We start from the raw sequence: 24,128 nt of genomic DNA, 5'->3' as shown, positions 1-24,128 counted from the left end.
AGAGCATCTTTCACAAACAGAGTAATCCTACTTCCACTTGACATCTTCCATCAGTGGTGGAGTTCACAATCCATTCGCCCCTCTCATAATTACACAGCTGAGTATTTGGACTCTAATTCATTTCATCCAGATTTTCCAATCATTAGCATAGAATCAAGCATCGATGATGATTATTATTTTGGCAGACTTTTTATGGTTTTATTTCACACAAATAAAACTTGGACACGAGCTCTCTGTTTTCTTCGCTGCACAGCAGGCATTGGGGTTGGTGACTCTGATGGCCAGCTAGGCTGCTCTTTTCCGTGATGGCTTTGCGGTTCTTGGAAGAAACGTTGTGAGCAATCTCAGCACAGTAGGATTTGTTGCACATCAGCAGCACTTCCAGCTCCTTGACATTGTGGACCAGGAACTTTAGGAAACCACTAGGCAGCATATGCTTCATTTTCTTGTTGCTCCGATAACCAATGTTGGGCATCAAGATCTGGCCCTTGAATCTTCTCTGCACCCTGTTGTCAGTGGCTCTGGGTTTCCTCCAGTTAAGCTTAATTTTGACATATCAGTCTGATTAGTGCCGGATGGACTTCTTGGTCCTCTTTTTGATGATCTTGGGCTTCACAAGGGGTCTGAGGACAGCCATGATGCCGGGAAGGGGATGGCTGCTACCTCCATGGGCAGAGAAAGAGAGAGGGTCGAGCATTTATTTTGATAGCAATGTTATGCACCTTTCTCTCTCTCTCCCTTTCTCTCTCTCTCTGTCTAATTATAAGAAATAGAATGTTGTCAGCCCTCCTGAAGCCCCCATACCCCATCCCATTGTGTCTCTCCCAGCCACAACCCTCTCCCTCACTTGAAGAAGTAACGACTCTCCTGACTGTATGATAGCTCGTTTCTTGCTTTCCTTGTCGCATTTCCTAAACAGTGGAGTTTGGCTTTACCTTTTTAAAATTTTTTATATCATTAGAATCAGTATCTTATGTTTTCTTAGAATCAATTGTTAAATACCACAAAAAAGCCCAACACTTTAAAAAATTGTTATTTCATTGACTCTACACATAAGTTTGAAGAGAATTGACATCTTTATAATATTTAGTCTTCCCATCTGTGACCATGAGTCTTTAAACAAACTTTAAAAATTTTCTCCGTAGAGGTCGTACATATCTTTTGTTAGGTTTATTCCTTGGAATTTCATATTTTATTGCTATTTTTAATCATATCTTTTTAAAAATAATATTTTCTAATTGTTACTGATACATGGAAATAATTTTATCTTGAAATTTTATCCTGCAATCTGGCTAAATACATCTTATTTATTCAAATGATTTATTGGTAGATTATTTTAGGTTTTCTTTGAAGTAAAATCTATGAATCATGTTAGCTTCCTTTCTTCCTTTCTAACCCTTATATCTTTTATTTATTTTCTTGACTTGTTTGCTTTGGCTAGGATCTCTAATATAATGTTGAATACAAGTGTTCTTAGCAGGCATCTTTGTCTTGTTTCTAATATCAAAGGGAACACTTTCAATGTTTCACTATTAAGTATGATATTTGCTTTAGATTTATTTTTGTTGATACCCTTTATCAGGTTAAATTCCTTTCTATTACTAGTTTTCTAAGCTTTTAAAACTTCATGGTCGATTGAATATTTTTTCATTATTTAGATAATACTTGTATTAGCTTCTGTAATCAAACCCATGTATATAAGACCATACATATTGAATACAGTGTGTTACCGCTGTATGAATGGAAAAAAATAAAGTTTAACATTTCTAGATCAGTATGGCTGTTAATTTCTGATCAATGCCAACTAAACATGGTACAACGGGGATACTTTTTCCAAAGTTGAAAAAGTTTTGGAAGCTAAAGTTTCCAAAAATTCAAATTAATCGTATATATATTGATTTATATAAAAAGACCAATAGCAGTATGTTATGCATCAATAGCAGCAAAAGCTTTCCAGGTTCTGCGGTCATCTGAACAAAATTACAGAGACATCCAACACACTCCATTAAAAAAGGAAAAGAAAAAATAAAGTATGCCTACTGAGTTTTCTCAAATACTTTTTCTTCTTCTTTTGTAATTATCACATGATATTTTTCCTTTAATCTTTTCAGGGAGGTGAGTTACAAAAATTGATTTCCTAATATTAACAGTGCTTGTATTCCTGGGATACATCCAACTTGGTCATGATGTCTTATTCTTTTAATATATACATTTCAAAGGATTTGGCATCTGTGTTCATGAGTGACATTGACCTGTAGTTTTTCTTCCTTGGGCTGTCTTGTAGTGTTTTGGTATCAAGTTTATGTTGGCTTCATAAAATGAATTCAGGAGTATTCTCTTTTTTAATGTTGGGGATTAAATTTAGAATTATTTGTTCCTTGAATGTTTTGTAGGACTTGCTGGTAAAGCTGTCTAGTCTGGGAGTTTTATTTGCAGAAAGACTTTTCACTATTGATTTAATTTTATTTAATGTTAATATAGGACTAATCAGATTTTATATTTTCATCAATCCATTTTGTAAATTATATTTTTCTAGCAATTTGTCTGCTTAATCTGTATCCTGTCTTTAACTGTGGTTCTATCCCCTTTCTTCATTCCTGATATTGCTTATTTCTGCCTTCTCTCTCTGTCTTTTCATAATTACTCATACTGGAGATTTGTGAATTTTTGTCTTTTTCAAAGAACTAATTTGTGGCTTTGTTGGTCTTCTAATATATATGTTTTCTATTTCAATATTTTCCTGTTATCTTTATTATTTCCTTTCTTGTATTTTCTTCAGACTTTTTTTTTTTTTTGGCTGGAGATTTCCTAGAATTTTTTTGATAAATACTTTTCCCACAGATCTTTTAGCCTTTTTTCTGCATTCGAGGCTATATATTCCCCTGTAAGTGTCCTTCAGTAGCATTCTATAAGTTTTTATATATAGTACATTTGTTAAAATATTTCAGTCTTGTAATTAAAAAAAAAACCTCTTGTTCTGCGATGTTGGCCTCTCTCCATTATATTTTTCTGTTACAAATTTCCAAAGTTTAATCTGTTGTTTAAATGATGTAACTTGTAGATTTACTCATTAATTATATCGCTTTCTGCTTTATAATTCACACCATCTTTTTTTGTTTTTATGTCATTTCCCCCTACTTTCATTTGGTTGATTTTATCAATCTCTTTTTACCTTCTGGAGTGGCACTGCAGATTAAGAGAAGAACAAACTAAGATTTATAAGTTTCTCTTTGTTCACCATCCCATCCCTGCTTCTGCTTCAGTTAAATGGTATATTTTTAAGGCCAGAGCAGAATATCCTGGACACAAATTGTTGAAGTATACTGAGTCCTCATGGGAACTGAAAAGCTGTCAGGAAGCTGGGTTCTCCGAGTCCTCCTGATATCTGCTTGCTCTGGATTTGCTTTGCTTAGTTTTTGCCTCCTCATTTCCTTTTTCCTTTCTTCTTTCTTTCCTACCTTCTTTCTTCTCCCCACTGTCATTTCTTATCATCATCCCTTCCTTCGTCCTTTCTCTTCCTCCAGTCTTTTTCCTTCTATTCTTGAATTTCTTGCGTTTTATTTTCCAAAAAGAAACATGTTTCAAAAGCTGTGAACCCCACCCCCACTCCGCTAGATCCTCCTGATTCTTGGATCAAGGAGAAATGATCAACAGGGGCAATATGTTATTGAGTCATCACACTCTACGAAAACCTAAGGAACATCTCCTGTGCCCTTTCAATCCCTGAATCCTTGTGAATCACTACACTTACGGTGTTTTTGTTCTTTCTGAAGCAGTGAGCCATCATAAATAAATCGATTCACTGCCCCTTTAAGTAGAAACTGCCTGGGGGGGGGGCTGTGGAACTTGGGGACCGCTGCTTCCTGGCGGCCTTGGGGGGCCACCGAGCGTCCGTTGGGCCGGCTGGAGAGAGGGGCCCAAGGAGAGAGCTGCCCAGTGCGTGTAGCATACAACCCTTTCTGTAGTCTAGTGATAGACCTGTTGTGAGTATGTAACTGTAATTCAAATAATTGGCGAAGGACTTGTCCCTGAGTTGTCCTAAACGCTGTTTATTACCTTGAAAGGCAGTTGGCTTCTGTGCCCGTCTTTGAGGATGAAATTAGGTTCATTTCAGCCCTTTCTTTTTGTCTGTCATTTTCCCAGTTGAAAGATTTCAAAAGCTTTTCTTAAAACCACTGGGAGAATTATTTGGAGATGAGGAAGGAAGGAATTTTTTCCTTCCCTTGTTAACTGAGATGAATTGTTTAAAGTCCTTTTTTATGTTTAGAGCTCTAAAAATTTGGTTGCAAAGTGTTAGCTTTTAATTTGTTTGATTCCCCAGTTGAAGCCATTACGAATTGACTTCAATTGTAAATGATTCAGAACTTTAAATTAAGCTTTTCTATTAGAAAATATTAATTTCATTCTTCCATGCTTGAAAGTAAACTTAACTCTAGTGTGTCTTAGACAAAGAGACTTCTAAATTTATATATAAAGCATTGGTTACATGGTTCTTCTGAAATGTTTTAAACGTTTGTGGGTGCTTCTTAGAGCTGGCTATTTCTAGTTTTATGGTTTAAAAATATGTACATATAGACCCAAGTATATATGCTGTTTCTACTATATTTGTACAATTGTATAGTTCTAAATAAATGTAAAATATTTTAGAGGAGTTGGTATTAAATCTTCAAATTAAGAATTAATTTAGAATTAGAATTTTAAAACCGTTGAGGTACAAAACAAGCGGTTAAGTGGCTTAAAATGAGTGAAAACAATTACAGAAATATTGTCACAGATTAGTTTTATTCAAAGGGAGGCTTATCAAAAGGGTAATGGGCAAATACACTTTTAAATATTTTATTAAATCTGAAGATTGATGAACAATTAACAGTTTCAGTAAAAGATATACATTAGATCTAAAATTATAAATGAGAAATTTTCTGCTTTATTATACATGAAATTCTTGAATCTCAGAAGTAAATGTTTTGCCTAAATTAATCCTTGTCATTTTATGGCGGCAATTTTTTAAAAAATTGTTTTTAGTGAAAAACTAATGAGTCAATCTTTAAAGAGTTCTAAAATCTTTTTGATTTGTAGGTTTCTGACATGTTTGTAAGCTTCCTAATAAAAAATGTCACAGTTTTAGAGCAGGAAGGGGAGTGAGAGATTGTTTAATATTTGATCACCAATGGTTAAATGAAGTTTGTTTTCATAATAATAGATGAAGAGAGAGTTTTATTTTTTGTAAGATGACTGAAGTAATTTGTATTTTAGTGGTTGATACTAATAGAAAACCAGGAGTTGTGCTTTAGAATTTTTTTTTTTTTTTAAGAACTGGCTGTGATGATTTTTAAAAAAGGCCTTTTTTTGGTATACCAGTTAGAACTTATGAGTCACAAATAACTATCCCACTGAAATTAATGGCTAATTGGAAATATTTTATATATATAAGATAAATTTCATCTCAATTTTAGCTTTAAATAATCTTATTTGCCCACCTATTTTGTAATATAACTTGTCCAGCTCTCTGATTGTTCATTTCAATCCTTGAAATAACTTGTGAGGGGGGGAAAGCAAATATTTTTATCCTTACTTTACACGTGAAGAATTGAAGCCAAGAGATTGTTACTTCTGGAAACACAGCCAGTCAGACTAGGTCCTCAGTCTTTTAACTCCCTGATTTGTACTTTACATATGTATGTAGTACATATAAAGTATGTGCTCAATAGATAATTGTTGAATGAATTAGTTTAAATATTATATAATACATATATGATAATGCACTTAAAAGTAATTGTATATCTTCATGTACATTAAAATGTATAAGTGTATAATATGTACATATATGTATATATATGTATAGATGTGTGTGTATATTTAACTGAAATCATATTCAGGCTAACAGTTCATAATGAAATTGTTTTATATTCAGCTTCAACTATAGGTTGTAATCTAAAGATTATATAATATAAAGAACTGTAAAAGGTTCATTGTGTAGCCAGTTTAATCAGAGGAAGTTTGTGGAGGAAATGATTCTCCTTATATATGTTGTGATCTAATGAGTTGTGTATTGAACTTTTTAAATGTTTATTGACTCTTAAATTGTCTCATCTATAATTTCTTAAATTATTTCTTGAATGCCCTCATGGTTTTTAAAGTCTCGTTGAAGGTAGACCTCTACCAATACTGAATTTGTGGTTAAAGGGAGACTTGGAAATGAAAACCATAATCACAGCTAAAATATTTTATGTTCTTATGCTAGGCACACAAAAATTAAACATTTGAGTGCTCATCTGTCCTAGTTCCACTCTTAAAACATTTTCAAGGTGTGTACTTGTTGGCTTATCTGGAACTAGAATCCTAAAATCTCAGATTAGCAGAGTTTTAGCTCTGAAAATAGCTCTTATATTCTTAAATTTTGTACCATGATAAGATAATTAGTTTTTACGTGAAGAATTTAGATTGAAAACCTGTTGAAATCTAATTCTGTTTTTGCTTGACATGTGAAAGAAAATATAATTTTACAGGAAATTTTTTTTTAGTGATAGGGAGAAACCTAAGAAAAGAGGTATATTTTATCAAGAAAGTTGAAAGGGAAAAGGGTGTAAAGAAAGGGCTGTGTTGGAGCTTTTGAAAGTCGGTGCTTAGTTAAAACAGTGGCATTTAAAGCAACTCAGTTTGCAAATCTTTGTGTTTCTTGAATTGTCTTTAATCTATTTTTCTGACTAATCGAGTTGATAGGTAATACCGATTCCCTTGCTTCACCTGTAGCCACTTAGTGGGTTGTTTGAACATTTTAATTTATGGACAGAGAAGAGAAAAGAATGTGAAAAACTTATATTTGCATAGTCATTATTCCCGATTAAACTTTTTGTTTTGTACTTTTATCTATGAATGCTAATAGTACAGTACTTAATACTTTGAAATTGAATGAACACGGAATAAAGTTACAAATGTGGAGTTTATTTTAGTAGAACGATTTGGGGGATGGAAAGCCTGGGCAAAAATGGGTACGGCAAAACAAAATGAGCGGCTTTTCCTCCATGACTGCATTAAACCCTGTGATACTTGTCCTAAAATACTTACCATTGTAAATTGTGCCATCCCTTTGTTATCCCCTAATAGACTATAAACTTTTAATGTGAGGACTGTGCCTTCTCTCGTTTCTTTCCTCAGCACCTGGACACATAGGCAGTTCTCAGATATCTGTTGGCTAGAGGACTGGGTGAGAGGGGAGAGAGAAACCAGATATACCAATGGTTGGTTGAGTGTCTAAAAGGTTGATTACCAGCGTGCAAGGTAACACGTGCTGGTTTGCATTAGAAAAGAAAAGGGAATATTCTAGCGTTGTGAGATATAAGAGATGACCAGTTTTTGTTAAATCAAAGGAGTAAATCCAAATGATGTTGTAGAATAGAAAAATATACCAGTCTCTCTTTGCCCTCTCTCCCAAAAGTTTCTAGAGTAATGAAGGAAACAAATGCTGTTGAAATTCATCATTAACAGAAAGACAAAAAATTTTCACCAAAAGATTAACTGTCTTTTCAGAAACATCTTAAATAGATATTCCGTTTGATATCTCTCCTATTGGCCATGGTGGTCAAGGCCAGGGGAGCTGGAAGAAGATGGGCTCTGTCACTTAGGGCAAGTTCTTTTACCTCTAAACCTCAGTGAGCTTTTTGGTAAAATGGGGGATAATATTGGTAGCTCCTTCACAAGGTTGACTTTGGGATTATTACATGAGATTGATTAGGTAAAGTACATAGCACAGATCTATAAGAAGCTCTCAGTACATGTTAGTTATTATACTGAACCATATTCAACTATTTTCAACCTACACAAGTAGACTTTTCATTCAATTCAACTTAATATCATCATCATCGTATTCTGTGATTGGTGGCTCATATTTTCATAGGATAAACTTCCAGTCCTTTATATGTCAAAGGAGACTTCATCATCAGTTCATGATTTTCTAAAAAGGAATAATTAAGTGATGCATAATGCATAGTGTTCTAAAAATGGCAGTGATTCTGTATTTTTAGCCACTGTTCTAGAGCTAGTCTTTTTTTTAATGTCAGTATGATATTAAGAAACCTAATGCTTTATTTCAGTTTGTTGAGGAATCTGAACAATCTAAGAATTATAAAATATATTTTGTAAAGGTACTGTAGAAATTTACCTTGCCTTGTTTATTTGTACTTCATGTTTTAAAATTGATCAAACAGTGCTATCCAGTGGACAATAAAAATTTTGCAGTTCCATTTATTTAACGTGATGCTTATTTAACTAACAGAAAGGAAAGCAGGATCCACAATTGAGGCTAAGAGTATGAGACTTCCAAGTGCTACTCAGTCGCATTTCTCCATCTCAATGTTTGAAGAGAGAATTTAGTTTTGACCTTAGAAATAATTTCACTAAGCCAAACATTGACAAGCTAATAAATTTCAGTTAATTTTAATGAATATCAGCATCAGTATTTAAGAATTAAAAATAATTGCTTTATATTGATGCATACTTTTCCAAATAGGCACACATTTAAAATAAAAAAATTCGGTTGAATGTGTGAAATGGTGAAGTATTTTTGAATATGTACCACCAGGTGGCAGGATTGTATTTTTGTGACTCTTTTTGCTTTAATGCTCAGTAAACGGTGGGTTTTCTAACATTAAAGTTTTCCATGTGGCTAAACCATTAAGCATTTTATATGTCAGGGCTTTTGAATTTTAACTTTTGTGATGGAAAACTTAAAACTACATCCCATGCCTCCCTGAATTCTTAAGCAGAAGAATGTAAGGTAACCTTTATCAGTTATTGGATTGTGATTAAGGTGAAGCAGTAGATAAAACCACGTGGAGGGAATAAGGACAGGTCTGAGCACAGACTATGGAGTCTGAGCTCTTAACTGCCTGATGTCAGCTGGCATTTTGCTCATATGCATTTTTTTTTCCCTGATTGAGGTGTGGTAGAACATGACTGCATTCTGTAAAATTCAATAGCAAACCTGGAGTTTTGTGACAGGGTGCTTGGGGGCAGGAAAACAAACTACAAGACCTTACAAATTCTTCCTTACAGGCACTCTTTTAAAGGCAGCAGCAGACCATGAGTCCCCATTGTGTCACCGAATAGGATTCTGTGTAGTTACGAGGATCATTAGAAATTAATTTAACCGCCTATGGAGCAACGTTGAGAAATCTTCCCTGTAATAAAGTTTTGGACTCTGAATCGTATGTAATCTGGATGAATGAGACGATACCGATTTTAAAGTTAAGAGCAGACATCTTTCTGCTTTGCTGGTGAGTTCTGTGGTGATCTGGTCATTGGCGAGCTGTTCCAGGCGGCTGGGCCTTTGTCGGTGGCACTGCAAGCCTCGGGGAGAGACTGCAGCCTCTTGGACCTCTCGGTTCACTCGTTGATGGAGGCTGCTCTTTCTGCCAGAGTGTTTCTTTCCCCTCCTGTATCCTTCCAGGGCTAGAGTTGTGCTGCGAATCTGTTATGAAAGACTGTACTGTCAGGAGGCTTTCTTCTGCATTTGTTTCCTTCATTAATTATTTGTTTATTTTTCTAATCTTTTAAGAGAAATTATACATAGAATTCATTGGACTAAATTTCAGAATGAATCCATTTAACCTTACGTAAACAAAAAGTAAGTGATGGTTGAGTGCTACCGAGTAAACAGAGTATAGGAGACTGTTTCCAACACAGTCCTATTTTTCTGGCTCTGTAAGATGCTCCCTGCCTGCTTGCCAAGTTCCCAACCCTATGCATTTTACGTGGTGGCTGCAGAAATCAGCTGCTTATGGAGGGCATTTTTTCTGGGGTAATTGAGAACTTTTAAAAGAGCGCTACAGAAGCCAGGGGGAAATGACTGATAAATTATCTCCACCTGAAATGGATATTAGAGCATAGACACTTGATCCTTTCTTCTCAATTCTCCTTGGTAGCAGAATTTTTTTTTTTTAACCTTGAAGTAGAGAGTAAGCGGAACTTTCATGACTGAAATATGTGGATAAATTTCCCTAGCTTGTAATTTTCTAGAATGTATACATTTCCTTTCTGGTAAGGTATTGTACGTTTTTAAATAAAAAATCCTACTCAAGATTGATAAACTGGTTTTGTGGAATATATAAAAGATTCGTGCTTAAAGATCTAGCCTAAACTCTCCCTGTCGCTTGGCGGCAGAGTTTTTTTTGATGTAACTGTACACTCTGAAACTAAATTAACTCAAACTTTGAGATTATCTGAAAGATCAGATAGATAAAAGAATTTAGCTTGTGTCAGGAACATCCTCCTACAGGTTCTGCAAAAAGTTTAAGAGCTGTTGGTAAAAGCAGCTTGTTTGAAGTCGTACCGTATTAGAACATTTTAACTCTAAGATAGCTAGTATCTTACTAAATGGATTAAAAGAATTAGCCTACAATTGAACTATTTTTCTCATTTTAAATATCCTTTAAAATTATTTAAATCTTGTTTTTATGAAGGGATTTCAGATTAAAAAATTCATTGCAATTGAAATTTTTATTGAATTAAGATGCTAAAGGGGCAGGCTGAAGATTAGGGGTTTTATCATGTAGGTTGTCTGTAATCAGTAGAGGACTGCTAATTGAATGGATGGTAGGCAAGCAAAGTTTTAAGAAAATTAACTGAAGCAGTGTGTAAGATGTGAGGGCTTGGTTTGGGCTGAATAGAGGCTGAAGCTAGATTGCCTGGTGGGATGGTATGGCAGTCCCTGGGAAGTCATTTATAAGACGGTTTGGGATTAGGGTGATAGCAGTGGAAACAAGAAAGGCAGAGAGATTATCGAGGAATAATTGACAAGACTTAGCAACTTGCTAAGTGAGGTAGGAAAAAAAAAAGTATGTTATGCAAAATTCCTCTTTTTGTCAGAGACAGAAGTCTTAGAGGGCCATCCTCTGCATGAAAACTATTTCTGTCCGTCTAGCATATTGTAAATTATTCATAATAAAGGAGATAATGCTACTTGACTTAAAGCCCAGTAACAGAGCACTGTTGTTTTGGGGCTGGACTTCATAGATCTATCTGGCTAAAAGTGATTTTGAAAGGTTGCATCTTCTAGTGGTTCCCAAGCACTGGGTGAACGGGGACTGCCTCAGAATCACGTGGCTTGTTGAGGGCGGGCGGTGGTTTTGATGATGTAGGAGGCCACAGTTAAGATGGCAGACTCTGGGTCTACAGGTTTGAATCCTGGCCTCATCATTCGCCAGGGGCAATGCTCTGTGCTCCACTTAACGATTAGGGTTGTTGTTAGGACTAAGTAAGATGATGCTTGCAAAGTGCTTAGAACATCGCCTGGTACGTTGAAATGCGGAATAAATGCTAGCAGCTATTGTTCTTGTTAATTTATTATTTCCTACACCTGCACATTCTAAATCATAGGTCTAACATGGGCTCAGGAGTCTGTATTTTCAAAATATTCCCTCTGGCAACTCTTATCAGCAACTTTGAAAACTTCTGTTGCAACCCGCTATCCTACCTCCATGTAATAAGGCTGGATCTGAACTTACACTCTTGTATTTTTATCCTTTATTCTGATGGTCAAAAGATGATCATGTTTTCCAATGGTATGTTCTGCTTCAGTGTGTTGAGTCGGGAGCTCCTTTTGAATAGCTTATCTAAATGCCCCTGGAACTAGCTCTGAGCACCCCTCCCCACGCACCCCCAATCCCTACCCCATCTTCTCAGTGGAATTGAAGATCATAGGTCCCAAAGCTCAGAGTAGCCCTGAGGGTCCAGCCCTCCATGCTGTCCCACCCAGGTCAGACACCTGGATTCATGGCCCTTGGTCTTGGTTCCCACACGCCGGCTCTTCTTATTTTCTTGAGAAGTGCAGGCATTTCTTCTACAACACGATACATAGGTTCCTAAAAACCTTCCCATTTGGCAAAACTCCACACTAACAATAAGACTGCTTATGGGGAAAATAGAGCTGGAGCCCATCACTCAAAACTTAGGGAGCTTTGTAACCAGAGCACTGAAAAAATAAAAGATTAGTACCAGCGCAATATGGTTGGAAGCTCTCATGGTAGATATTAAATATAGTCAAAGAAGAGTGAAATGCCACAGAGGTGGCAGGTGTTGAGATAAGGTAGAAGAAATTGGAGGTCTGGGCCAGTGGAGCTGACCTGTAACCTGGCATAAGCCGAAAGAAAGGAGCACAAAGCGGGGAGAGCTCATTTTTAAAGTGTGGTTAAATGTAGATGAAGGGAGTATAGAGTGGAGCTGAGAGTTCTTTCCTTTCTTGGTGAAGGTTGTAATTCACTGGCTTTTCTGGCTCCTCTGATAAAGGAAAAATCTATGTGAACCACTGTAGTTTTCACATTATACTGGCATCATTTCTCCGTTTATTGATCACTTATGAATTAACTTGCCTTCCAGAAACAGATGCTGTAGCAAAACATGCCATAATTTGTCATTGTAGACCAATTTGTGATATTACTTGATAAAGTATGTCTTTCCCACTAGACTGTAAGCTGCAGGATGTCAGGGGCCACAGTGGGAGTGAGTGTTCAGGCATTTGCTGAATCGATGGCTTAGCTAAAACTCACCTAACGGAAATGGAGGGAGCAATTAGAGATGTGTGCATCAAATATGCTTTTTAAAAATGGAATGATGAAAATATGGCAAGTTGAGGAAGAAATCATCCCTGGTCTTATACTAGGGGCACACTCTCTTTTGATTATGATTATATACAATATATTTTTTAGTTCTCCAATGCTGTGTAGCAAGTCACTCTAAAACGTAGTGGCTTAAAACCACAACAAGCATTTATTACCTTATTCAATTCTGGGGTTCAGGAGTTCAGGAGGAGCTTAGCTGGGTATCTCGGGCTCAGGGTCCCTCATGGAGGCTCCCGTCATCAACGACCAGACTGGAACCAGAGGGCGCCTTTCCTGGATGGCTCACTCACGTGGCTGGGAAGTGATGCTGGCTGTCGGCTGGAAGCCGGAGTTCCTTGCCACCTGGAACTTTCCATAGGGCTGCATGACGGGCTTCACGACATGACAGTTGGCTTCTCCCAGAGAGAGTGGGCAAAGAGGGGGCACGGCCTTGTGACCGAGTCTTGGAAATCACACACACCATCATCTGTGCGATATTTTTTCACAGTACAGCACTGTTCACTGTGGGTGGGGACCGTTCAAAGGCGAGACTTCCAGGAGGAGAAGGTTCGTTAGGGCCATCTTGAAGGCTGGCTACCACATATTGCATTCTTTTCTATAGTTGTCATCACGGGATGTGTGCAATTCTATATCTTGCTTTTTGTTCATTTAATATTATGTACATATTTCCCACATTGCTTAGTTTTTATTATTTTGGGTGACTACAAATAACTTCCTAGTTTCTTTTTCTAAACATGAGATAATAAAACACAATAATTAATTACACTTAATATTCTTTAAAATTCAATGCAGCAGTCATTGAGTAACCCCTATTGTGCAGAGCTAAGCATTTTTAATTGCTGATATATTCCTGAATATATGAAAATGAAAGCTAGGTACATGCATGTGAAATAGTAAACAGTATGGAAAATGACTGATTTTTTTTTCCTTTTTTTTTCTTTCTTGATTTATTCTCTTCTGGCATTGTTCTTTGACAATTACTATGATTGGATTGCAGGTAAGGATCGTTTTAAAATTTTTCTCCTTTGTTGTATTTTAAGAGCAAATGAATATTAATTTGCAAGTATATAGTCTTTCATGATATCTTCTAATCAAATGCCAGGTATTTAAGGATTTAGACATTTCTTTTAAAAGATCATCTTAAAAGAGAGATCTACTCTCTTTAAACAAACCTCTTAATGAAATTCAACAGTTTATCTGATTTAATTTCCATTGACCCATCTCTGAGTCAGAGTGCATGGTGTTTTTATATGGGCTGTTAGACACTTTAACTTCTTAATTCAGAATTGAGTGTAGCTAGAGGTGCTGTTTCTCTAATTCTGAATAGATAGAAAATTAATACAGATATGTGAGAAGTGTGGGCATATGTCAAGTGAGTTGTATTTGATTTATAGATTTTAGGTCATTCTGCACTTTCAAAGAAATTTCCCTGGACTTTTTGCTGAAATTCCGTAATTTTAGAAAATCATATGTACTTTTATATCCATTTATACTTTTTCTCTTTATGCTTATATACAAATAGCTATGTCCATTTTTGTTACTTTGTCAAGTGAAATTGGCTTATTTGCTCACATGACAAACTGATATGTGAGAGTTTCTTATATGGTCAGCTTTAATTTTTATTGCAAAATTAGGATTAGTTGGGAAAAGTACTAAGAATTATTAAGTGGATCTGTTTTCACTGAAATAAGTGGTATGATTAAAAATTTTTTTTTTAATTTCTCAAGCCTTAATAAGCATAGCATGCATCTATAACCCGTTTTTTATTACACATTAGCCTGCAACTCTTGACTTTACACAACAAAGTTGAGTTTTAAAAAATTTCCAAACGCATCTTAATGGACTTTTCATTATATTGTATCCATTTCCTTCCCTGTTCTTTGTTCTCTTCTACTTTAGTTTTATAACTTTTTAAGTTCTTTTTTGTCCTTTCAGGGGCTCTCTCTAAATTTTTTATATCCTCTTTTTGATGTGGAAATGGAGCCTACATCAAGTACTTTGACAGCCCAGATACCTTTCAGGGGTAGAGTAACCTCTCATATCTTGTATCCTGCATTAGTGGACTTTTTAATTCTGTGTATCCTTCTTGCTACTATGAGATTTTTAATTTGGATTTTTGTGCTGTGCTTGTACTCCTTGTTATTCGCGGGCTTGTAAATGGTTTACTGGAGCATATGAACGATTTAACTATGAGAGGCATGGGCTGGATTGTATCTTGCATCTTGAATATTTGCTATAAGATTATCACAGAGAAGGACTCAGAGTCTTAAAAAGTCTGCTCTTTTTTTTGCCCCCACAAAAGAGGTTAGATGAGACCATTGTGATGTAGCATTTACAGAGCCATAGCATATATATATATGGGGGGGGATCTAGTAGCCCCTCATCTGAATTATTTTTATTACATAATGGTTTCTGTGTTATGTGTACACACACACAGACACAAACACATACATACTTATTTGTTATGGTCATAGACTCATATAAAATGATGATTATATTTTGAGTACCTGCTTCCTTTAAAATTACATCCTTTTTTCCAGCATAGTCCCCTTTACAGAACTTGTCCTGGTGTCTGCTTTTGTTGTCCTTCCATTCAGCCTTCACACTGTATCCAGAATTACTTTGCTAAAATACACAGGTGGTGAAGTCACTCCCCTGCAGAAAACCCCACCGTGGGTGTTCCCATTTCCAATGGACAGGATTGATATTTAGCTGGTTTGTACCAGTTAGGTTGAAGTGACTGCTTACCAGTATCTGTGTTTGGCTGGTGCTTGTGACCTGTGGGGTGAATTTCAGGTTCCTTACCAGTGATGGCTTTCACAATTTTGGGGGATGGGAGGATCTCTAGTTTTCCTTCTCTGCCTTCATGTTCTTCTATTCTTTAATTATTTCGGATGTTCCTACTCTTGTGGAACGTTCTCCTAAGATGCTTGGCTTTGCCTCTGTTTTGGATGTGTTCTTTATTTTCCTTGAAATGTTCTTCTCTTTCTCTGTTCTTATTAGTGATCTCATGGTCATCCTTCAAGCTTTAACTTAGGAGAAAATTCCTTTGAAATCTTTCCTGGCCCTCAACAGCCGCCTCCCCCTTTAGTTGGCTTCTCCTGTGTTCCCAAGGCACTTGCCACACCTGAGATGTCACCCTTACTTCTTTGCCCTATAATTATCACTTGCCAACCTGCTTCCTCTCCTGGACTATGGCACCTGTCCCAGTATTTAGCACAGGTAGGCACTAACGAAATATATAAGTGTGGTGGAAAGAAGTTGGATTTTTGAGTCAAACACACCCAAGTGCAAATTCCAGGCCTGCCATCTACCAGCAGGGTGACCTCGGACAAACCAGTCTTGCTCCAGTTTGCTCGTCTGTATATGCAATGATCATAGGGTTGAGTTGAATATTAAACAAGATAATACGTGGGGTGTTTACTACATTGCCTGTTGCATACTTGCTTGATGCATATTCCCTTCTAGTTAAATTTGGTTTAAAAGTTTAGTTCTGCCTTTTTTTTTCCTCTTTGAACTTTATAACAAGAAAGCAGTTTTTATCCGAAAACCAATATCTCTCTTCTAGTGCTCTGTTATAAATACGGATGCTAGGTAGTATCTCAGCAGCTGCCGAGAGAAACCACTGTTTACAAATTTCCACCAGGCTTTGGTTTGGAAAACTTTTTAGAGGAAGGGCTGCTTCACTCTGCAAAAGAAGCCCAATGACTTGCACCCTGACAGGCATAAAGTGTTTGTGAAATAAATATCTGTAATAAATATTTGTGCGATAAATATTTGTGGAAGGGAGCTACGTTGGGAAAGAGTGTATCCCCTTCCTTGCTCTGGGGTCGGGTCACTTGATTTCCTGTTGGAGCAACACATGTGCCAAAATTACGAGAAGAAGGAACGATACAGAAGCTGACTGAGCCTTCTTCCCCGGCTTTTCCTTGAGGAGAGGCCAAGAAGGCAGAGACGGCCTATACTGAGGAGGCCACGGGGACGGCGGCACAGTTCGGGATGTCCAGTAAATGGGCGTGCAAAAAAGAGGGGGTTCTCTGTAAAGATAGACAGCAACAATATTAGTAATCACTCTCTGAAGCGATTCATCATCTCACAGAGATTCGAGGAAGACTTGAGTCGCCCTTTTATGAAAACGACATTCCGGAACCCTGTAAATTGTCACAAGATCTCTTATGACTTGGCTTTCAAGATAGTTATTATGTATTAGGGAAAAGGGCAGCCAGTTGCCTAAAGGTGATTTTATAGTTAAAAAAAATTGCTTTTGGAAATAATGTGTGGCAATGCTGTCTATACTAGGCCATCTTCAAGAAGTCTCTGTTTTAAAAAGTCAGTGGGGGAAATGTGCCGATCCCTTTAGATTAACCTCAGTTACGGCTGAGGCCCAGCAGTTGAGAACTCAAAGTCAGGACCTGATTTGCTCACCTTACTTGCTGTGGGAAATGCCGGGTTCTTGTCTGGTGTTATCTCATTTAATTCTTGCAACGTTATGAAGTAGATATTATCACCCCCCTTTTACACAGGCAGAAATGATTCTTGGAAAGCCGAATTAAGGTCTGACACCAAAGCTCAAAATCTGACTATCACTCTTTAAAACTGCATTAAAAAAAAATCAGTACTGAACAGGAAATAAATAGAATTTGAGTTTTGAAATTGCAATTGCATATCTGGACTTGTATGATCAAAATAACATCATAGATGCTTTTAAAGATTGTTTGAAAGTGGCACTTTAATTGGCGTTAAGAAGGAGAACTCAGTTTCATTTTGGCTTACCTCTCTTAGGCCATATAGAATCATGCTACTAGGAGAATATGGATTTAATTTTGACTGACATTTGATTCTTAGTAAGAAATATTGAGAGGATTAAATTTGATGGAATATAGTGACTCCAAAGTAATTACTGATCTGTTTAAAAAGTGAACGTAGATCTTGGAACTTTCTCTATTCTGATGTAATTAGCTCTTGAAATCCTTGGAAATTGTAATTTTCTAAGTCCATCCAATATATAAAACAGTGTCAGTAGACTTAGAGCTGGCGTGCATTGATAATAGATAACGGTTTCACCAAAACTGAAAATCTGATCCAATGTAGAACCTTTTCAATTAACTTCTTTATCACTGCTGGAAATATTTAGCAGCTTTCTCATCTGCACACTCTGCTTTACCCGACAGCTGGAGGCTTTGGAAATTATAGAGATATTTGAAACCACTAAACCAGCCTCTACTAGCACTGAAAGAAACAACTTCTGAGGGATTTAGAGATTTCCATTTAGGGTCTTTGTATATAGATAGTGCTTTCATTTTGATTGTGAGAAAGGTTGTTCTGGATTTTTTTTGCTCTTTTGGTCTTCCAGCCATATATTCAACAATCTTTCCATTTCTTCTGTTTCTTTAGGATTGTTCTTATTGACTGTGCAGCATTTGAAATTGTAGTGCCATAGATTTTTATTTTTATGTTATCTCTGGTGGTCACAATGTGTGTTCTTTGTACCCACTGGTCAGACAATGACACATGCTCCCTCTTTTTTCACCATATTTCCACCTTCTCCTCAATACTTAAAGTTTTCCTTTTTCATGCACTGCTTGATATTTTTGAACCAGGATGCTGAGACAAGTTTGGGATGTTGAGTGAGTGCTTTTTTATGTAGAAATGCAAATGCAAAAAATAGCAAACATAACCTGGTAGGATAACAAATACGAACCAGGGAGGTACCTGGTATACATTTAAGATGTGTGTATTTGCGTTTTGCCTTTTCCTATGCAGCAACATGTAGTTTTCTGAGTTCACCCAGTGTTTCTTGCTAATGAAATCGTGCATAGGCAAACAAGCAATGTTCATCATGCTCAAATTGCTCTCTGAAATATCAGTTGCTTAGGAACAAATTCACGTTTTCAAAACTGGCTTTAGAACTGATTATATTTGATAGGCTCTTTTAACTTAAAAAGCTTGATCTGTATTGTATGAAGTTTTCTTGAATTATTTTATGATAACTTCCTCCTCTCTATATTCTTTGTTGTCCTGTTGTTCAAATGTCAGCTCTCCTAAACTAATATTCTTTTCTTTCCTATTTTCCCTCTTTGAGAGTTTATTCTAGTTCCTGAGATATTTCTTCTGCTGTACTTTCCATCATTCTAGTGAATTTTCACATATGCTCTCATAATGTCAGTTTTTTTTCATTTCCAAGGGCTCTTTTTGGTGCTCTGAATGTTATGGTTGTTCTCCCACCTTTCCCCCCTCCTTTTTCATCCACGTAATCTTTCAGGATTTTTGAGTTTCTTCATTGTCTACATTGTCCTTCGGGTTCCTTTTTTTTCTGGGTGTCGGGTATGTTAGGGGGTTGCTAGTGGTTGCTCAGTCACTCAGTTGTGTTGACCGGGATGGGGATCGGGCCTGGTTTTGTAGAGACCCTCACCCTGCCAGCACCTCACACTTTCAGCCATGTGTAGTTGCCTTTTGGAGTTCTTCAGTGCGTAGCCACCACCTTCCAGACTTTCTTTTCTGCTTCCTTAGGTTTTGGCTTTTTCCACATCTGCTAAGTGAATTACATTTTTTTTTTTCCAGCTTTGAACACTTTGTTGAAATTGACATGTCTCCTAGTCTGTCTGTCTTTGTATGTTTAAAACCGGATTCTTTGTCTCTTTCATAGTTTATAGGAAAAAACAGATAAATGCATGTGTTCAGTCCACCATATTTAATCAGAAGTAGCTCTCACCTCCCTCTGTGAGAAACCACTGCAGCTGTCCAATCCAAGGCTGAGAAAACAGCTCCCATTGCACATCCTTCTGTCATGCTCAGACTTTGAAGGCAGATGAGTCTATACAAGGTCACCACTTGTTTGTGCTTCCAGACAGGAAAAGATTTTGATTTTTTTTTTTTTTTTAATTGGAAGGCAAAAAGCACCCCAGAGTAACCTTTGAAAAGCCAAGCTTAGGAGAATATGAAGTAGTATCTAATACCTACTACCACTAAACGCACAGCAGTACTTCTTTAATGTACCTTGTATGAAAGTATGCTTTCCCCCAAAGAAGAGCTGAGCCTTTAAGAATTCCAAGATGCCAGAGAGCCATTCCTTCCTCACCAGGGAATGCCGATCGACTCCACTGGGACCCCTGAAGTCACATGGGCATTGCCTCTTGCTATTCTCGGTTCAAAACACGCTTCTGTGGCAAATTCCATCACTTCCTTCAGGTCTTAACGCAAAACTCTCCTTCTCAGGGAGACCTTCCTCAATCAGCTTATCTAAAAGTCCACCCTCTCTGCTAATTCCTGTCCCTCTTTCACGTTCTTTGTATTTCTCCTCAGTATGTGTCACCATTGTACTTGTCTTGTTTACTTTTTAAACCCCACTAGAACATATGCTCTATGAGGGCAGGGACTTTTCTCCATCTTGTTCTCTCCTGAATCCCTAGCATCTAGAACAGACCTTCTGTGTCTGTGTATTTGTTGCATTTTCATCACTTTTCCAGGTATTGCAAGTGTTCTAGTGGTAACCAGTTCTTCAAGGGACTGAAATTTCCAAAATGTTATGGCATCTGCTTTGTTAAAACTATAGAAATGCTTTTTGCTTTTCATGGTGGTGATGAGTATGGCCTTGATCCAGTCACAAGACTCTCGTGCCTCAGTTCCTCGTCTGTAATAAAGGGGCTTGTAATGTAACTGGGTCATAGGCACTGCTGAGGATTAAATGGGTTGATTTGTGTAATGGGCTCGAATAGGGACCGACAAATACGACGTGTAATTAAGGGTTTGCTGCTATTATCATCGAGGTTCACTTTCCTCGGTTGGAGAGAGACTCTGTGGAACTCTTACTGTATGCCAGGCTCTGACCTAGGTGCTGGGGACACACTGGTAAATAAAATAGTCCCACCCCCCTGCCTTTGTGGAGCTTAACATTCTGGTGAAGGGAGGCCAACTGTGAACATAGTAAATACATAAATGGAAGTGATTTCTTACAATCTCGGTCGAGGAAAAGTTGCCCTTCGCGGGCTGGGGCCCAGAGAGGAGCTTTTGGGGGTTTCAGTGGTTATCAGTCACGTGCGTACTTTAATGGTGGGTTTGAGGGTGTTTGCTCTATGATTATGCCTCATAACTTACATGTATGTTACAGATATTTTGTATGTTTTAAATATTTCATTAAAAAAACCTTTTCTCTCCCAGGTATTCTTCTGTATTCAAACAGGTTTAATCTAGTTAACCTGTTAGGGAAGACCATTTATTTTTTTAAAATCCCTTAAGAAATAGAACCTAACTTGCCCCCCACCCTCAATTTGTTAAATGCAATCAAAGTTGTTTAACTCTATTTTTACATATCGAAGTATCCAGTTTATGTATTTGTGCAGAATTGTCCAAAAGTGCTTTGCCGTAATGACTACAAGCTACATTTATGATTTTAAGGATAGACATCCTTTTTTTTTTTTTTTTTTTTTTTTTACTAAATCAGGCTGCACATTTCTGGGTTGTCTAGCAACAGCCCAGCTTTTGGGACTGTTTGGTGGCTGCGTCACACTCTATATTAGAGTTGACCAGCTTGAATTTGCGTGTTGACTCTGCCATTGATGGGGGTGTTAGGGCACTGGGCAGGTTGTTCTGCTGCTCCAAACCTCAGTTTTCTTTCCTCTAAGATGAAGAAAATAATGGTATCTAGCTCAGAGTTGTAAGGATGCAGTAAGATATCTGTATGAACCAGTTTATTGAGAAGCCTCAACTTTGGGGGTCGTGGTATGGATATAAAGCAGTTTTATTTTTCTAATAATTGCTATCAACTTTGTCCTTTTGATCCCCCTCCTTGCTATGTAGTGGGAATGATTTACAATATCTCAGTTTAATTCCATATCTTTTTGGTTACTTTTGGTTACTTAAACAGCCTTCCTTTGGTTCTTAAGACTTAGTTCAATTATTTAATAAGTTTACATCGTATTTGCTCTCTCATAGAGCACATTTGGGAGTTCTTTGGGGGGCCCTTTTTGTCCCTTAGAATTGGAGAGCTGCCCTGGTCTCTTCATTCCCACCCCTTCCACAGTCAAGTCCTTGATCCTCTTGCTTCTCGGTCTCCTCATCCAAAGGCTACTCTCTCTGACAAGGTTCTCATGAAATAGCCCAAGGCCGGCCACCTTCTGTGGTGTGGTGTTGACCCGCAGAAAACTCAGGTGTCTTTGCAAAGCCAGACTGTGAAAATGCTGGCAGCCCCCGGCAGCCTTAGACCCCTCAGCTCCACCATCTCTTTCCCATATACGTTCCTGGGGTGCTCTGATCCCCTCTTATGGCTGTTGACTGCCACTGAACCATTTCCAGACATTTTTCCTCAAACCAGATCTCTCCTTAGTTCCAAAACTGTATTTCCACTTCCTAGGGTGTCCCATCACTGTCATTTCCCAGAACTGGATCCTCCTCCTACGGCATCTGGGTGAAAGGCACCACTTCCCACTCACTCCCATGATCCAGAGGCCTGACCCTCGTCCTGCCTCCCCTGGCTCCCACATCCCACCAGGCCTGCCAGTGCTGGCTTCGGAAGATCTCCGGGATCCCTCCCTGTTTCTCTCTTATGTCCTCACTGCTCCTTAGTTCTGGCCTTCATTATTTCCTTCTTTTTCCAAGTCCGTCTTCTGTAGTCTTCCACCTGGTAGACAGGGCGACCTTGCTAAACAAGGTCCCATCGCATCACTCGCCTGCTTCAGACCCTTTAGCGCAGACCCCATTGGCCCTCAGACGAAGGTCCAGGCTCCATTGCGTGGCCCGCGAGGTGCCAGCCTGTCATCAGCCTTTTTTTCTTCTACTGCTTCTCTCTATGCCCCCCACCACCAACCCTCATCTTCTTACTTCCTGGCCACATTCTGCTACTGTTAGGTCTCCAAACTCAGCATACTGTTTCCTGACCTTGAAAGCATCCCCTGGCTTTCTGCTAGCCATCGTTCTTTATATATAGACAAGTTATACCAGATTTCACATGTCTTCCTGTAGTAGTTTGGAGCTGTTATGTACCCCAGAAAAGGCCACGTTCTTATAATCCATTCTTGTGGGTGTAGACCTATTGTGCGTGGGACCTTTTGATTAGGTTGTTTCCATTGAGATGTGACCCACCTCATTCAAGGTGGGTCTTAATCCTTCACTGGAGTCCTTTTGGAGAGGATACCCAGAGAGAGTTTAGAGAGAAACACCCTGGAGATGCTACGAGAGGACACAGATGCTCAGAGAGAAAGCCACTGGAATCAGGAGCTGAAAGCAATGAAACCTGGGAGCAGAGAGCCAGCAGACGCCGGCCATGTGCCTTGCTATCCGACAGAGGCACCCTGAATGTCTGCAGCCTTTCTTCAGGAAAGGTATCTTCTTGTTGATGCCTTAATTTGGATATTTTTATGGCCGTAGAATTGTCACTTGTACTTAATAAATCCCCATTATTAAAAGCCAACCCATTTCTGGCATATTGCATTTTAGCAAACCGAAACACTTCCTCTACTAATCCCCTCCACCCCCACCCTGCTTAACTGCCCCTGGTCACTGGAAAAAGGGATTATGTCTTATTTATCTTGAGAATTTTAGTGCTAAGCCTAAAGTTCCTGGCCTTTCGTGGGTGCTCAGTGTTTAATAAATATGTATAAATGAATGAAGGAATGCCTGGAGAGTTCATGTATAGAGAAATTTTTTATTCCAGTTTATATCCTTCTGGCTAAGTTGTATTGTATTGACCACTCCCTTTACAGTAATGGCAGCAAGTTTATATGCTAAAAATTGACCCTAGCAGCCATTGTAATTTTACATTTCCCATTACATTATTCCATTCACTTTAGTAGCCCCACTCAGTACATTATTTTCATTATATGTCTTCTCACCTTATTTAATTGTGAGTGAAGGAGAATGTAGCAATGTCACAATCACCTTCTAGGTGAGAGATGGAAAGGAGACCCAGGGTGATGACTTCTGAGGGTAAAGATCTGTCGGGACTGTGTTAGATTTGTTGCTGAGCCATTTTTTCCATTACCCCTAGCCACAAACCTTGGGGATGCAGCCTGTTTTCCTTCTTTATAAGTGAGCAATGTTCTCTCTGGTCTGCTCAGATTCTCTCTTGACTGTTCTACAGCTCTCGAGGGATCTCCAGCAACTACCAGGACTTATGAAAACAGTTTCAAAATCATTCTTAGGCACATTGGCACAGTGGTGTGGCATGGTGTGGCGTGCCAGTCAGCAGGCTGCGTCTCTGTGTCTCTGGAGAGCCTCCCTCCCTGCCTGGGATCTTCTCCCAGTGACTGGAGAGCACCTTCTCAGAATGCAGGAGACTCTTGGGGACTGCCCCTCAGCCCCTTGTCTGTCCCCCCAGCACCAAGCCGAGAAGCTGAGGAGGGCCAACTCACACCACAAGCACATCTCCACTCTGGACAGGGCCTGGAAACCCCACAGCCTGGCTCATAGGCCACCTCTGTGCCCCCACACCGTCTCCCAGCCTGCCTCTCCATCTGTAGAATGGCTAGCTTTAGATGGTTAGTAAGGGAGGATCCCCACTGTTTGGGTTTGCTAAAGCTG

The 24,128-nt window shown here is 38.2% G+C and overlaps 1 protein-coding gene and 1 pseudogene across 5 annotated transcripts in view; one reads left to right on the top strand and one right to left on the bottom strand.

Annotated features, from left to right (window-relative positions):
• The window catches only part of TSC22D1 (TSC22 domain family member 1), a 112,200-nt gene that overhangs the window by 74,391 nt on the left and 13,681 nt on the right, over window positions 1-24,128 (top strand). The window lies entirely within an intron of this gene.
• On the bottom strand, window positions 199-637 carry LOC119507436 (annotated as a pseudogene).

Source organism: Choloepus didactylus, chromosome 12, assembly GCF_015220235.1.
Source record: "Choloepus didactylus isolate mChoDid1 chromosome 12, mChoDid1.pri, whole genome shotgun sequence".
Taxonomy (NCBI): domain Eukaryota; kingdom Metazoa; phylum Chordata; class Mammalia; order Pilosa; family Megalonychidae; genus Choloepus; species Choloepus didactylus.
The sequence above is the reverse complement of the archived record's forward strand: the minus strand, read 5'-3'. Positions and strand labels throughout refer to the sequence as shown.